The sequence below is a fragment of the Loxodonta africana genome, chromosome 15, assembly GCF_030014295.1.
Source record: "Loxodonta africana isolate mLoxAfr1 chromosome 15, mLoxAfr1.hap2, whole genome shotgun sequence".
Taxonomy (NCBI): Eukaryota; Metazoa; Chordata; class Mammalia; order Proboscidea; family Elephantidae; genus Loxodonta; species Loxodonta africana.
In genome coordinates, this window is record NC_087356.1 from 63013231 (window position 1) to 63029609 (window position 16379).

Below are 16379 nucleotides of genomic sequence, written 5' to 3' on the forward strand. Positions count from 1 at the left end.
ATTCATTTTTCTCAGATATTCTCCTGGAACTATGGATTATTGTAAATTATTCACAGTCTCTTCCACCAGTGTGGAGCCAATGATGAACTGTCTGGTCAACAACTTGAGGAAAAGGGTGTCTACTTTGCTGTGATGAAAGCTCTGAGGTTTTTCTTCTGATTGTGAATAGCAATGGTTATTAAGATTCCTTTTGAATCCCTTCAAGGCAAGAGATGTCCTTTTAATTTTTTCCGTGTAAAGTAGGATGTATTTTAATCTTTCCACAAATGGCTAGAATCCAGCTATGTTCACAGTCTAGGTATAGTCTGGTTATTTTACACTGGCCAGAGAATACTGCATTCCAGAACTGTTCACCGAAAGATATTTTCTTTATCTTTGCCCTCTTGAACTCTAGACCTGAGTGAATGCTTCTATCCACTGAGGATGAGTGATATGTTCCTGCTATAGCTCCCATGAGTCCCAGTAGCAAGTGCCTTGCCCTATTAGTGGGGATATTTCAAATAAGACTTAAACAAGGGCTGATTCTCCAGACAGAGAAAGATACTCTAATACTTGGAAGCCAAATAATGACCACACCTCCTTCACGCCTCCACCTGAATTTCATTCATTCCTCAGGGAGACTGTCTCTGACCTTAGAAATTCAGTTCAATTTCCTCCAGTTAATGGTTTCATCAACTCTGTGCCTTTGCAGCCACTTACCATGCTTTTCATTCATTATAGATAATACCACATAGCACCACTTTCTAATACATTTTTGACTTGGGATTTTATAAATTGGACAAAAACAAAAAAACCAAACAAACCTGTTTTGTTGAGTTAACCCTGACTCATAGCAACCCTATTGGACAAAGCAGAACTGCCCTGTATTGATTCAAAAGCTGTAATCTTTACAGAAGCAGACTGCCACATTTTTCTACTGTGGAGCTGCTGGTGGTTAACAGCCCAATGCTTAACCTCTGCACTACCAGGGGTTCTTATAAATTGTATAACAGCAACAACAACCTGTTTGCCTTAAAGTCTATTCTGACTCATAGTGACCCTGTAGGACAGAGTAGAACTGCCCTGTAGTTCTACTCTGGTCTTCCAATATGCTTACATTGGACTTCTAATGACCAGATTATGGATTTGAACTGCTGAACTCTTGCTTAGCAGCTGTACCTCTTAACAGCTACACCACCAGGGCTCCCTTAACCACATAAGTAATGTGAATTCCAGGTCCGTATACATGTGAATGCAGACCGTGGTTGGGAATTCTCAGGAAACATGGTTTTCTACTATTTTTTTCCTCCTCTTCCACCCTGAGCCAAGGTTTAGAGCAGCCTGCATCCTTACCATCTCCCTGTGTTTGCAATTATTTTTCAGTTCATTCATTCAGTTTTCACGTTTTTGGTCATGGATTTATGAGGGTGGTGGGGAGGTGAGGTGGCCTCAAATCTTACCCTCCACCCTCTATTTTCCTGGACCCCAGACTTTGTTCGTATGTGAAAACCTACACTTCTGGCTTTCAAGGATTGGCAGATCCTTCCAAGGCAAACCTTGGCTCCATCCTCATTTGTACCGTCAGATTTCTGCCTACTTTTTTTTCCCTAGCATCTGCAGATTCCACTTAATCTATGATTAATTATCTTTGGATTTAGGATGTCCAGCACCCATACTCTCAGGGTTTCTCCAGTCTCTGTCAGGCCAGAAAGTCTGGTCTTTCTTTTCGAGTTAGAATTTTGTTCTACATTTTTCTTCAGCCCTGTCCAGGACCCTCTATTTTGGTCCCTGCCAGAGCAGCCAGTGTGGAAGGTGGGCACCATCTAGTTTTACTGGACTCAGTCTGTTGGAGGCCATGGTAGATGTGGTCCATTAGTCCTTTGGACTAATCTTTATCCTGTGTCTTTAGTTTTCCTCATTCTTCCTTGCTCCCGAAGGGGTGAGACCAGTGGAGCATACTAGATGGCCATTCACAGGCCTTCAATACCCCAGATGCCACTCACCAAAGTAGAATGTGGGACATTTTCCTATAAACACTGTTATGCCAATTGAGCTAGATGTTCCCTGAGACCATGGTCTCCACAGCCCTTGGTCCAGCAATTTGGCCCCTCAGAGAGTTTGGATGTGTCTATGGATCAGCTCCATTTTTTGTGTGTGTGTTTTTTGTTTGTTTCTTCTTCTCTCTCTCTCCCGTCCTTCCTTTCCAGTCTCCCACCCACCTAGCCCCATGCACTGTCCCTGCTCATTCTCAAAGGACCTTACTGCACTGTTCAGCTAGAGAGCCACTGGGACACAGCCTCCCTGGGTCTATGCTACTGCCACCAACCAGTTATCTCAGAGTCATATTTTTTTACTTTGCTTGTTTTGTCCTTTTTTCTCCCTATCTCCCTTCCTTCCTTTCATTTCTCCTGCCCACCAACCCCTGGGCACCCACTCCTGTCCCTTCTTGAAGGGATAGCGAAGCCACTTAGATAAAGAGTCATTGGTACATGGCCTCCCTGGGTCTGCACTGCAGTCATGGACCAGCTTGCTCAGTGCCATTTTTTGTTTGTGTTTTTGTTGTTGTTTCTTGTCTCTCTCTCTCTCTCTCTCTCCCTTTCTTCCTTTCCTTTCTCCCACCCACTTAACCCAGTGTGCCGCCCTCCCCTTCTTGATGGGCTGTGCTGTCCTGCTCAGCTAGAGAGCCTCTGGCACACAGCTACCCTGGGTCTGCACCATCACCAGAGGCTCCCTCAGTGCCATATTTTTAATTTTTCTTTATCTTTCCTCTTCTCGCTCCTACCTAGGCCCTGCACTGCCCCCAGACTTTCCTGAATGGCCGTGCTGTGCCGTATGGTAAGAGCGGCATCAACTCACCACCAGCTCAGTTTCACCCTACCCTCAATGGCTGGCTCCTCCACTCCATATTTATTTTTGTTTGTTGTTTTTGTTTCATTTTTTTCTTGTTTCTCCTCTCTCTTTCCCTTATTTCCTTTTCTTTCTCCCACCAACCTAGGCATGTGCTCTGCTCATACCCTGTTTCAACAGACTGAGCCACACTGTTTGGCTTGAGAGCCACTGGCACAGGGCCTTGCTGGGTCAGCCTCACCCCAACCCAGTGAATATTACTGCACTGATATTTTGTTTAATTTTTTCACCTTTTTTCTTTCATTTTTAAAGTTTTTTGTTTCTGTTTCTCTCTCTTCTTTCGCTCACTCACTTAGTACCACACATCACATTCCCTTCCTTCATTTCTGCCTATCTGCACCACGCACTAAGCACTGCACACCTGAGCAACTCCCAGACCCCAGGCCCCGCCCTTCACTGCCTCTTGGCACCACTCTGTTGGGCCCAGATCATGCCACAAAAGACTCATAACCACCTCTCCTCCAGGTAGACCTTCCCTGCTCCACCACAGCTGATTGACTGGCCCTGTTCACCAGACACGTTGGTGAGAACTATCATGCACACAGATAAGCAACCAACAAAACACACCCAGCCCACCTGCTCAGACATAAGTTAATTAAAAAAAAAAAAAAAATCGGAATGAAGCAAACAAACCTACAATCAATAAACAAAGAAAATAGTTCCTGAATGTCCCAGAGACAGCAGAAGATATCAAAATATATAAAAAAAAATAAGGAAAGATAGCTCCAGAAGCAATAGAAATAAAACACTATATGACATTCTGGTAGAGGAAAAGGCACTGGAACTAACTGATATGGATTTCAAAACTCTAATACTTAGCGCTCTCCAACGATTAGGAAAGAGATGAAGGAAAATGCAGAAAAAAATTAGGAAAAATAGATAGTCATGGAAAATACAGAGAAAACACACACAAAGCAATGGAAAATATCAGGGAAATAATACAGGAACAAAATATCAAAATAAATGAACAACTAGAAAACATACAAAAGCAGCAATTTGAATTTTAAAGATAAACAAAATTTCAGAAATGGACAGTTCGATAGTATTTTTTGGGTGCAGATGTGAAACAATAGCAGACAGGATCAGCGAAATTGAAGACAAAATTTTTTTTAATAATTTTTATTGTTTTTTTTTTTTTAGGTGAAAGTTTACAAATCAAGTCAGTATCTCACACAAAAACCCATATACACCTTGCTACACACTCCCAATTACTTTCCCCCTAATGAGACAGACCCCTTTCTCCCTCCACCCTCTCTTTTTCTGTCCATTTCATCAGCTTCTAACCCCCTCCACCCTCTCATCTCCCCACAAGGCAGGAGATGCCAACATAGTCTCAAGTGTCCACCTGATCCAAGAAGCTCACTCCTCACAAGCCTCCCCCTCCAACCCATTGTCCAGTCCAATCCATGTCTGAAGAGTTGGCTTCGGGAATGGTTCCTGTTCTGGGCCAACAGAATGTCTGGGGGCCATGACCACCAGGGTCCCTCTAGTCTCAGTCAGACCCTTAAGTCTGGTCTTACGAGAATTTGGGGTCTGTGTCACACTGCTCTTCTGCTCCCTCAGGGGTTCTCTGTTGTGTTCCCTGTCGGGGCAGTCATTGGTTGTAGCCAGGCACCATCTGGTTCTGGTCTCAGGATGATGTAGTCTCTGGTTCATGTGACCCTTTCTGTCTCTTGGGCTCATAATCGCCTTGTGTCCTTGGTGTTCTTCATTCTCCATTGATCCAGGTGGGTTGAGACCAATTGATGCATCTTAGATGGCTGCTTGCTAGCATTTAAGACCCAGACGGCACTCTTCAAAGTGGGATGCAGAATGTTTTCTTAATAGATTTTATTATCCCCTGCCCCTGCTATGCTGACCTTCGAAGCATTGAGTTTATTCAGGAAACTTCTTTGCTTTTGGTTTAGTCCAACTGTGCTGACCTCCCCTGTATTGTGTGCTGTCTTTCCCTTCACCTAAAGTAGTTCTTATCTACAATCTAATTAGTGAATGCCCCTCTCCTACCCTCCCTCCCTCCGCCCTCAAGTAACCACAAAAGAATGTTTTGTTCTTGGTGTAAACTCTCAAGTTCTTATAATAGTGGTCTTATACAATATTTGTCCCTTTGCAAGTGACTAATTTCACTCAGCATAATGCCTTCCAGGTTCCTCCATGTTATGAAATGTTTCACAGATTCCTCACTGTTCTTTATCGATGCATAGTATTGCATTGTGTGAATATACCATAATTTATTTATCCAATCATCCATTGATGGGCACCTTGGTTGCTTCCATCTTTTTGCTATTGTAAACAGTGCTGCAATGAACATGGGTGTGCATATATCTGTTTGTGTAAAGGCTCTTTTTTCTGTAGGATATATTCCAAGGAGTGGGATTGCTGGATCATATGGTAGTTCTATATCTAGCTTTTTGAGGAACCGCCAAATCAATTTCCAAAGTGGTTGTACCATTTTAAATTCCCACCAGCAGTGTATAAGTGTTCCAATCTCTCCACAGCCTCTCCAACATTTATTATTTTGTGTGTTTTGGTCTAATGCCAGCCTTGCTGGAGTGAGATGAAATCTCATTGTAGTTGTGATCTGCATTCTCTAATGGCTAACGATCATCAACATTTCCTCATATATCTGTTAGCTACCTGAATGTCTTCTTTAGTGAAGTGTCTATTCATATCTTTTGCCCATGTTTTAATTGGGTTATTTGTCTTTTTGCCGTTGAGTTTTTCCAGTATCTTCTGGATTTTAGAGATCAGGCGCTGATCAGAAATGTCATAGCTAAAAACTTTTTCCCAGTCTGTAGGTAGTCTTTTTACTCTATTGGTGAAGTCTTTGGATGAGCATAGGTGTTTGATTTTTAGGAGGTCCCAGTTATCTAGTTTTTCTTCTACATTCTTTATAATGTTCTGTATAATGTTTATGCCATGTATTAGGGCTCCTAACGTTGTCCCTAGTTTTTCTTCCATGATGTTTATCGTTTTAGATTTTATATGTAGGTTTTTGATCCATTTCGAGTTAGTTTTTGTGCATGGAGTGAGATATGGGTCTTGTTTCATTTTTTACAGATGGATATCCAGTTACGCCAGCACCATTTTTTAAAAAAAACTGTCTTTTCCCTATTTAACTGTTTTGGGGCCTTTGTCAAATATCAACTGCTCATATGTGGATGGATTTATGTCTGGATTCTCAATTCTGCTCCATTGGTCTATGTATCTGTTGTTGTACCAGTACCAGGCTGTTTTGACTACCGTGGTGGTACAATAGGTTCCAAAATCAAGTAAAGTAATGCCTCCCACTTTATCCTTCCTTTTCAGTAATGCCTTATTTATCTGGGGCCTCTTTCCCTTCCATATGAAGTTGGTGATTTGTTTCTCCATCTCGTTAAAGAATGTCCTTGGGATTTTGATCAGAATTGCATTAAATGTATCAATCTCTTTTGGTAGAATAGATATTTTTATAATGTTAAGTCTTCCTATCCATGAGCAAGCTACGTTCTTCCACTTATGTAAGCCTCTTTTGGTTTCTTGCAGAAGTGTACTGTAGTTTCCTTTGTACAAGTCTTTTACATCTCTGGTAAGATTTATTCCTACGTATTTTATCTTCTTGGGGGCTACTGTAAATGGCATCGAATTGGTGATTTCCTCTTCGATGTTCTTTTTGTTGGTGTAGAGGAATCCAACTGAGTTTTGTATGTTTATCTTGTATCACGATACTCTGCTGAACTCTTCTATTAGTTTCAGTAGTTTTCTGGAGGATTCCTTAGGTTTTTTTGTGTGTGTATTAGATCATGTCATCTGCAAATAGAGATACTTTTACTTCTTCCTTGCCAATCTGGGTGTCCTTTATTTCTTTACCTAGCCTAGTTGCTCTGGCTAGGACTTCCAGCAGAATGTTGAATAAGAGTGGTGATATAGGGCGTCCTTGTCTGGTTCCCAATCTCAATGGTTATGTTTTCAGAGTCTCTCCATTTAGGGTAATGCTGGCCGTTGGCTTTGTAGAAATGCCCTTTATTAAGTTGAGGAATTTCCCTTCTATTCCTATTTTGCTGAGAGCTTTTATCATGAATGAGTGTTAAACTTTGTCAGATGCCTTTTCTGTATCAATTGATAAAATCATGTGATTCTTGTCTTTTGTTTTATTTATGTGGTGGATTACATTAATAGTTTTTCTAATGTTGAACTATCCCTGCATAACTGGTATGAATCCCACTTGGTCATGGTGAATTATTTTTTTGATATGTTGTTGAATTCGATTGGCTAGAATTTTGTTGAGGATTTTTTTCATTTACATTCATGAGGGATATACGTCTATAATTTTCTTTTCTTGGGGTGTCTTTACCTGGCTTTGGTATCAGGGATATGGTGGCTTCATAGAATTAGTTTGGTAGTTTCCATCCTTTTCTATGCTCTGAAATACCTTTAGTAGTAGTGGTGTTAACTCTTCACTGAATGTTTTGTAGAACTCTGCAGTGAAGCCGTCCAGACCAGGGCATTTTTTTGTTGTTGTTGTTGGGAGCTTTTGGATTCCCTTTTCAATCTCTTCTTTTGTTATGGGTCAATTTATTTGTTCTACCTCTGTTTATGTTAGTTTAGGTAGGTAGTGTGTTTCTAAGAATTCATCCATTTCTTCTAGGTTTTCAAATTTGAGTATAGTTTTTCATAGTAATCTGATATGATTCTTTTAATTTCAGTTGGGTCTGTTGTAATATTGCCCATCTCATCTCTTTCTTCGGGTTATTTGCTTCCTCTCCTGTTTTTCTTTTGTTGGTTTGGTCAGTGGTTTATGAATTTTGTTCATTTTTTCAAAAAACCAGCTTTTGGTCTTGTTACTTGTTTTAATTTTTTTTTTCTGTTTTCTATTTCATTTAGTTCAGCTCTAATTTTCATTATTTGTTTTGTTCTGGTGCCTGAGGATTTCTTTTGTTGCTCTCTTTCTATTTTTTCAAGTTGTAAGGATAATTCTTTTATTTTGACCCTTCCTTCCTTTTGGATGTGTGCATTTATAGATATAAATTGGCCTCTGAGCACTGCTTTTGGTGTGTGTCCCAAAGGTTTTGATAGGAAGTGTTTTCATTCTCATGGGATTCTATGAATTTCTTTATTCCATCCTTAATAAGAAGCAAATTCTTGAATACCACTTTTTTTTTGGAAGAAATATCAGAGAAATGTATGAAGAACCCCTAAGACTGATGTGGGTTATAACAAAAAGGAAAAATTTGCTTGTGGGTAGAGCTTTTGAACCGGTCGAGACAACAGAAAACACGGAGAAGATCACTGAAGATTCCCTGCCAGAAAACTTCTCTAATATGACGACTACATAAAGACCCCAAAAGACTCCATGAGAAAGCTGCTGGAACTAATAGAAAGATTCAGCAGAGTAGCAGGATACAAGATAGACCTAGAAAAATCAGTTAGATTCCTATACGCTGATAAAAAGAACTATGAAAAGGAAATCAAGAAAGCAATATCATTCATAATAAACCCATTGCTGTCTGGTTGATTCTGACACATAGCTAATAGCCCCTAAAAAATAAAATAACCAAAAACCAAAAACCCACTGCTGTTTAGTCAAGTCGATTTTGACTCATAGTGACCTTATAAAACAGATTAGAACTGCTCCCCAGGGTTTCCAAGGAGTGCCTGGTGGATTTGAACTGCCGAACTTTTTTGGTTAGAAGCTGTAGTTCTTAACCACTACCCCACCAAGGTTTCCATAAAATACTTAGGAATAAATCTAATGAGGTATATAAAAGACCTATTCAAAGATTAGAAAACTTCAAAATATTATTGTAAGAAATCAAAATATTATTTTAAGAAACCAACCTACATAGATGGAAAAACATACCATGCTCATGGATAAGTAGACTCAATGTTGTGAAAATGTCATTTCTACTCAAAGCAATCTACAAATACAATGCAATCCCATTCTAAATCCAGCAGCATTCTTTAAAGAGATGGCAAAACTAATCATTAACTTTATGTGGAAAAGAAAGATGCCACAGAGAAGTAAAGGACTATTGAAGAAGAAGAATAAAGTAGGAGGACTCGCACTACCTGACCTTGGAACCTACTATACAGCTATGGTAGTCAAAGCAGCCTGGTACTGGTTCAATGACAAACACTTTTACCAACTGAAAAGAATAAAAAACCCATAAGTAAACCCATCCACTTACAGTCACCTGTTATTCAACAGAGGCCCAGAGTCCATTCAATGGGAAAAAGACAGACACGGCATAAATAGGATACAAACCATAACTAACAATACACAAACACCAGAAAATAAGCTAGATAATTAGGATTTTCTAAGAATTAAGCACTTATGCTCATCAAAAGACTTCAGCAAAAGAGTAAAAAGAGAACTGACAGACCGGAAAATAGTTTCTGGGTATTACAAATCCAACAAAGTTCTAATCTCTAAAATCTATAGGAAAATCCAACACCTCTACAACGAAAAGACAAATAATCCGATTCAAAAAAATGGGCAAAGTATATGAATAGACAACTTACCAAAGAAGACAATCAGGCAGCTAACATGCACATGAAGAAATGCTCATGATCATAGTTGTTTGAGAAATGTAAATCAAAACTACAATGAGATACATTCTCACCCTCACATTACAGGCACTAATAAAAAGGAAACAAAAAACAAATGTTGGAGGAACTGCAGGGAAATTGGAACTTTTATGCACTGCTGGTGGGAATGTAAAATGGTACAACCATTTTGGAAAGCGATATGGCACTTCCTTGAAAAGGTAGAGGTAGAAATAGCACCTGATGTAGCCATCCCACTCCTAGGAATATATCCTAGAGAAATAAGAGCTGTCACACAAATAGCCATATTGGCTCCAACGTTCATTGCAGCATTATTCACAATAGCAAATAGGTGAAAACGACCTAAGTGCCCCTCAACAGATGAGTGGATAAACAAACTATGGTACATGCACACAATGAAATAATATGCAATGATAAGGAACAATGACGAATCTGCAAAGCATCTCATAAAAAGCGTGAATGTGGAGTATATTATCCTGAGTGAAATAAGTCAATCAAAAAAAGGACAAATACGATATGACACCACCACTATAAAAAACTCATGAAAAGATTTACACATATGCAAGTTCAAGTTGAAATGGAAGAAAATTAGAACAAGTCCACAAGAGCTAAAATATGACCTTGAGCATATCCCACCAGAATTTAGAGACCTTCTCAAGAATAGTTTTGACACAAACTGAATACTAATGACTGAAGACCAGAACAGTTATGGAATGACATCAAGGACATCAAACATGAAGAAAGCAAGAGGTCATTAAAAAGACAGGAAAGAAAGAAAATACCAAAATGGATGTCAGAAGAGACTCTGAATCTTGCTCTTCAATGTGGAGTAGCTAAAGCAAAAGGAAGAAATGATGAAGTAAAAGAGAACAGAAGATTTCATAGGGCAGCTGGAGAAGACATAGTAAAGTATTACAATGACATATGCAAAGATCTGGAGATAAAAAAACAAAAGGGAAGAACAGACTTGGGATTTCTCAAGCAGACAGAACTGAAGAAAAAAATTCAAGCCACCAGTTGCAATATTGAAAGATCCTATGCGGAAAATATTAAATGATGCAGGAAGCATCAAAAACAGGTGGAAGGAATACACAGAGTCATTATACCAAAAAGAACTGGTGGACTTTCAACCATTTCAGGAGGTGGCACATGATCAGGATCCAGTGGTACCGAAGAAAGAAGTCCAAACTACACTGAACACATTGGTGAAAAACAAGGCTCCAGGAATTGAAAGAATACGAACTGGAATATTTCAACAAGTGAATGCTCACTCATCTGTGCCAAGTTATTTGGAAGACAGCTACCTGGCCAACTGACTGGAAGAGATCCATACTTATGCCTATTCCCAAGAAAGTTTATCCAACTGAATGCCGAAATTACTGAACAATATCATTAATATCACACACCAATAAAATTTTGCTGAAGATCATTCAAAAGTGGCTGTAGCAGTATATTGACAGAGAAATTCAAGCCAGACTCAGAAGAGGACATGGAAAGAGAGATATCATTGCCGATGACAGATGGATCCTTGCTGAAAGCAGAGAATAACAGAAAGAAGTTTATCTGTGTTTATGGACAAAGCAAAGGCATTTGACTGTGTGGATCATAAAAATTATGGATTACATTGTGAAGAATGAGAATTCCAGAACACTTAATTGTGCTAATGAGGAACCTTTACATAGATCAAGAGGCAGTTGTTTGAGAACAAGGGAATACTGCACGGTTTAAAGTCAGGAAATGTGTGCATCAAGGTTGTATCCTCTCACCATACTTATTCAATCTGTACGCTGAACAAGTAATCTGAAAGTCTGGACTACATGATGAAGAATGGGGCATCAGGTTTGGAGGAAAACTTATTAATAAACTGCAATATACAGATGACACAACCTTGCTTGCTGAAAGTGAAGAGGACTTGAAGCACTTACTGATGAAGATCAAAGACCACAGCCTTCAGTATGGATTACATCTCAACATAAAAAAAAAAAAAAAAAATCCTTACCACTGGACCAGTAAGCAACATCATGATGAATGGAGAAAAGATTGAAATTGTCAAAGGTTTCATTTCCCCTGGGCCCACAATCACCAGCCATGGAAGCAGCAGTCAGGAAATCAAAAGATGCATTGCATTTGGCAAATCTGCTGCAAAGGGACTCTTTAGAGTGTTGAAAGGCAAAGGTGTCACCTTGAGGACTAAGGTGCCCCTGACCCATACCATGGTGTTTTCTGTTGCTTCATATGCGTATGAAAACTGGATGATGAACAAGGAAGACCAAAGATGAATTGATGCCTTTGAATTGTGGTATTGGTGAAGAATATTGAATATACCATGGACTGCCAAAAGAATGAATAAATGTCTTGAAAGAAGTACAGCCAGAATGCTCCTTAAAAGCAAGAATGGTGAGACTAGGTCTCACATACTTCGGACATGTTACCAGGAAGGATCAATTCCTGGAGAAAGACATCATGTTTGGTAAAGCAGAGGGTCAGCAACAATGGGCTCAATCTTCTCAACGATTGAGATGATGGTGCAGGACTGGGCAGTGTTTCAATCTGTTGCACATAGGGTCGCAATGAGCTGGAACTTACTTAATGACACCTAACAACAACAACCCCCCCAAGTGTCTGTCAGTGTGTGGTATTGGGGGGGCTTGTGTGTTGCTCTGATGCTGGAAGCTATGCCACCAGTATTCAGATACCAGCAGGGTCACCCATGGATGACAGGTTTCAGCTGAGCTTCCAGACTAAGACAGATTACTAAGAAGGACCCGGTAGTCTAATTCTGAAAAGTATTAGCCAGTGAAAACCTTATAAGTAGCAGCGGAACATTGTCTCATATAGTGCTGGAAGATGAGCCCCTCAGGTTGGAAGGCACTCACAAGATGACTGGGGAAGAGCTGCCTCCTCAAAGTAGAGTCGACCTCAATGACGTGGATGGAGTAAAGCTTTTGGGACCTTCATTGACTAATGTGGCATCACTCAAAATGAGAAGAAACAGCTGCAAACATCCATTAAGAATTGGAACCTGGAATGTATGAAGTATGAACCTAGGAAAATTGGAAATCGTAAAAAATGAAATGGAACGCATAAACATCGATACCCTAGACATTGGTGAGCTGAAATGGACTGGTGTTGGCATTTTGAATTGACAACCACTAGGGCCAAAGACGAAGACATAGAAAATTTTTATCAGCTGCTGCAGTCTGAAATTGATCGAACATGCATCAAGATGCATTGATAATTACTGATGATTGGAACGGGAAAGTTGGAAACAAAGAAGAAGGATCAGTAGTTGGAAAATATGGCCTTGGCGATAGAAACAATGCAGGAGATCAAATAATAGAATTTTGCAAGATCAATGACTTCTTCATTGCTAATACCTTCTTTCACCTACATAAATGGCGACTATACACATGGACCTCACCAGGTGGAACACGCAGAAATCAAATTGACTACATCTTTGGAAAGAGACGATGGAAAAGCTCAGTATCATCAGCCAGAACAAGGCCAGGGGCTAACTGTGGAACAAACCATCAATTGCTGATATGCAAGTTCAAGCTGAAACTGAAGAAAATCACAGCAAGTACATGAGAGCCAAAATAAGACCTTGAGTATATCCCACCTGAATTTAGAGACCACCTGAAGGATAGATTTGACACATTGAAACTAGTGACTGAAGACCAGATGAGTTGTCGAATGACATCAAGGACATCATACATGAAGAAAGCAAGAGGTCTTTGAAAAGACAGGAAAGAAAGAAAAGACCAAGATGGATGTCAGAGGAGACTCTGAAACTTGCTCTCAAACGTCGAGCAGCTAAAGCAAAAGGAAGAATTGATGAAGTAAAAGAACTGAACAGAAGATTTCAAAGGGTGCCTTGAGAAGACAAAGTATTACAATGACATGTGCAAAGAACTGGAGATGGAAAACCAAAAGGAAAGAACACGCTCAGCGTTTCTCAAGCTGAAAGAACTGAAGAAAAAATTCAAGCATCGAGTTGCAATAGTGAAGGATTCTCTGGGGAAAATATTAAATGACTCAGGAAGCATCAAAAGAAGATGGAGGGAATACAGAGTCATTATACCAAAAAGAATTAGTTGATGTTCAACCATTTCAAGAGGTGGCATATGATCAAGAACCAATGGTACTGGAAGAAGTCCAAGCTGCTCTGAAGGCATGGGTAAAAAACAAGGCTCCAGGAGTTGATGGAATATTAATTGAGATGTCTCAACAAACAGATGTAGCACTGGAGGTGCTCACTCATCTATGCCAAGAAATATGGAAGACAGCTTCCTGGCCAACTGACTGGAAGAGATCCATATTTATGCCTATTCCCAAGAAAGGTGATCCAGCCAAATGTGGAAATTATAGCACAATATCATTAATATCACATGCAAGCAAAATTTTGCTGAAGATCATTCAAAAATGGCTGTAGCAGTATATTGACAGGGAACTGCCAGAAGTTCAGGCCAGTTTCAGAAGAGGACATGGAATCAGGGATATCATTGCTGATGTCAGATGGATTCTGGCTGAAAACAGAGAATACCAGAAGGATGTTTACCTGCGTTTTATTGACTATGCAAAGGCATTAGACCGTGTGGATCATAACAAATTATGGATAACATTGTGAAGAATGGGAATTCCAAGACACTTAATTGTGCTCATAAGGAGCCTTTACATAGGTCAAGAGGCAGTTGCTTGGACAGAACAAGGGGATACTGATTGGTTTAAAGTCAGGAAAGATGTGCATCAGGGTTGTATTCTTCCAGTATACTTATTCAATCTGTATGCTGAGCAAATAATACGAGAAGCTGGGTATATGAGGAAGAATGGGGCATCAGGATTGGAGGAAGACTCGTTATCAACCTGCGTTATGCAGATGACACAACCTTGCTTGCTGAAAGTGAACAAGACTTGAAGCACTTACTAAAGAAGATCAAAGACCACAGCCTTCAGTATGGATTGCACCTCACCATAAAGAAAAAAAAAATCCTCACTACTGGACTGAGGAGCAACATCCTGATAAAAGGAGAAAACATTGAGGTTGTCAAGGATTTCATTTTACTTGGATTCACAATCAACAGCCAAGGGAGCAGCAGTCAAGAAATCAAAAGACGCATTGCATTGAGTAAATCTGCTGCAAAGGACCTCTTTGAAGTGTTGAAGAGCAAAGATTTTGCCTTGAAGACTAAGGTGCGTCTGACCCAGGCCACGGTATTTTCGATCCCATCGTGTGCATGTGAAAGCTGGACAATGAATAAAGAAGACTGAAGAAGAATTGATGCCTTTGAATTGGTGCTGGTGAAGAATATTGAATATACCATGGACTGCCAAAAGAATGAACAAATCTGTCTTAGAAGTAGTACGGCCAGAATGCTCCTTAGAAGCAAGGATGGCGAGACTGTGTCTTATATACTTTGGACGTGTCATCAGAAGGGATCAGTCCCTGGAGAAGGCTATCATGCTTGGCAGAGTACAGGGTCAGAGGAAAAGAGGAATATCCTCAAAGAGGTGGATTGACACAGTGGCTGTAACAATTAGCTCAATCATAACAAGGATTGTAAGAATGGCCCAGGACCGGGCAGTGTTTGGTTCGCTATGAGTCGGAACCGACTCGATGGCACCTAACAACAAGAACAACAACAGCATTAAAAAGTCTCATGAAAACATTTACACACAAAAAGAAACAATCTTTGATGTTTTGACTACGAGGGAGCGGAAGTATAGGGTGGGAAAATACTAACTAGGCAATAAAAAAAAAAGTGTTAACTTTTGTGAAGGGTAACACAGTACACAATACTGGGGAAGTCAACACAACTTGACCAAGGCAAGGTCATGGAAGCTTCATAGACATACCCAAGCTCTCTGAGGGACCAAATTATTGGGCTGAGGGCTGGAGAACATTGTCTTGGGGGACATCTAGCTCAAGTGGCATAGCATAGTTTTTAAAGGAAATGTTCTACATTCTACTTTGGTGAGTAGCTTCTAGATCTTAAAACCTGTGAGCAGTCATCTAAGATACTCCATTGGCCCCACTTCATCTAGAGCAAGGGAGAATGAAGAAAGCCAAAGACAGAAGGGGAAGACTAGTCCAAAGGACTTATGGACCACAACTACCACAGCCTCCACCAGAAAAAGTCCAGCACAACCAGATGGTACCCTGCTACCACCACCAACTGCTCTGACAGGGACCACAATAAAGGGTCCTGCACAGAGTTAGAGTAAAATGGAGAAAAAAATTTTAACTCAAAAAAAGACCAGATTATGGCCCAAGGGAGACTGGAGAAAACCTGAGAGTATGGCCCCTGAACACACTTTTAACTGTGTACTGAAGTTACCCCTCAGGTTCATGCTTCTGCCAAAGATTAGACAGGCCTACCAAACAAAATGAGACTAAATGGGCACACCAGCCCAGTGGCAAGGAGCAGACAGGAATGTTGGTAAGGGGGAACCCAAGGTTGAGAAGCAGACAGGGTTAACACATCCTGGGGTTGGCAACCAATGTCACAAAACAATATGTGCATTAATTGTTTAATGAGAAATTAATTTGCTCTCTACACCATCATCTGAAGTACAATAATAAAATAGAATAAAAGTCTTCTGTTTAAAAAAAAAATTAATTGTTATAACTATGGGGATTTTTTTTTTTTTAATTGTACTTTAGGTGAAGGTTTAGAGAACAAACGAGTGTTCAACAAACAGTACACAGATTGTTCTATGACAGTGGTGAACAACCCCACAACATGTCAATACTTTCCCTTCACAACCCTGGGTTCTCTATTAGCAGCTTTCCAGTCCCTGCCCCAGGGGTGGTGCCCCCTTTAGTCTTGTTCAGTCTTTGGCTGAGGGGTGAACCTCAGAAGTGACCTCATTACTGAGCTGAAGGTGTGTCCACTGGCCATACTCTCAAGGTTTCTCCAATCTCTCTCAGGCCAGCAAGTTTGAACTTTCTT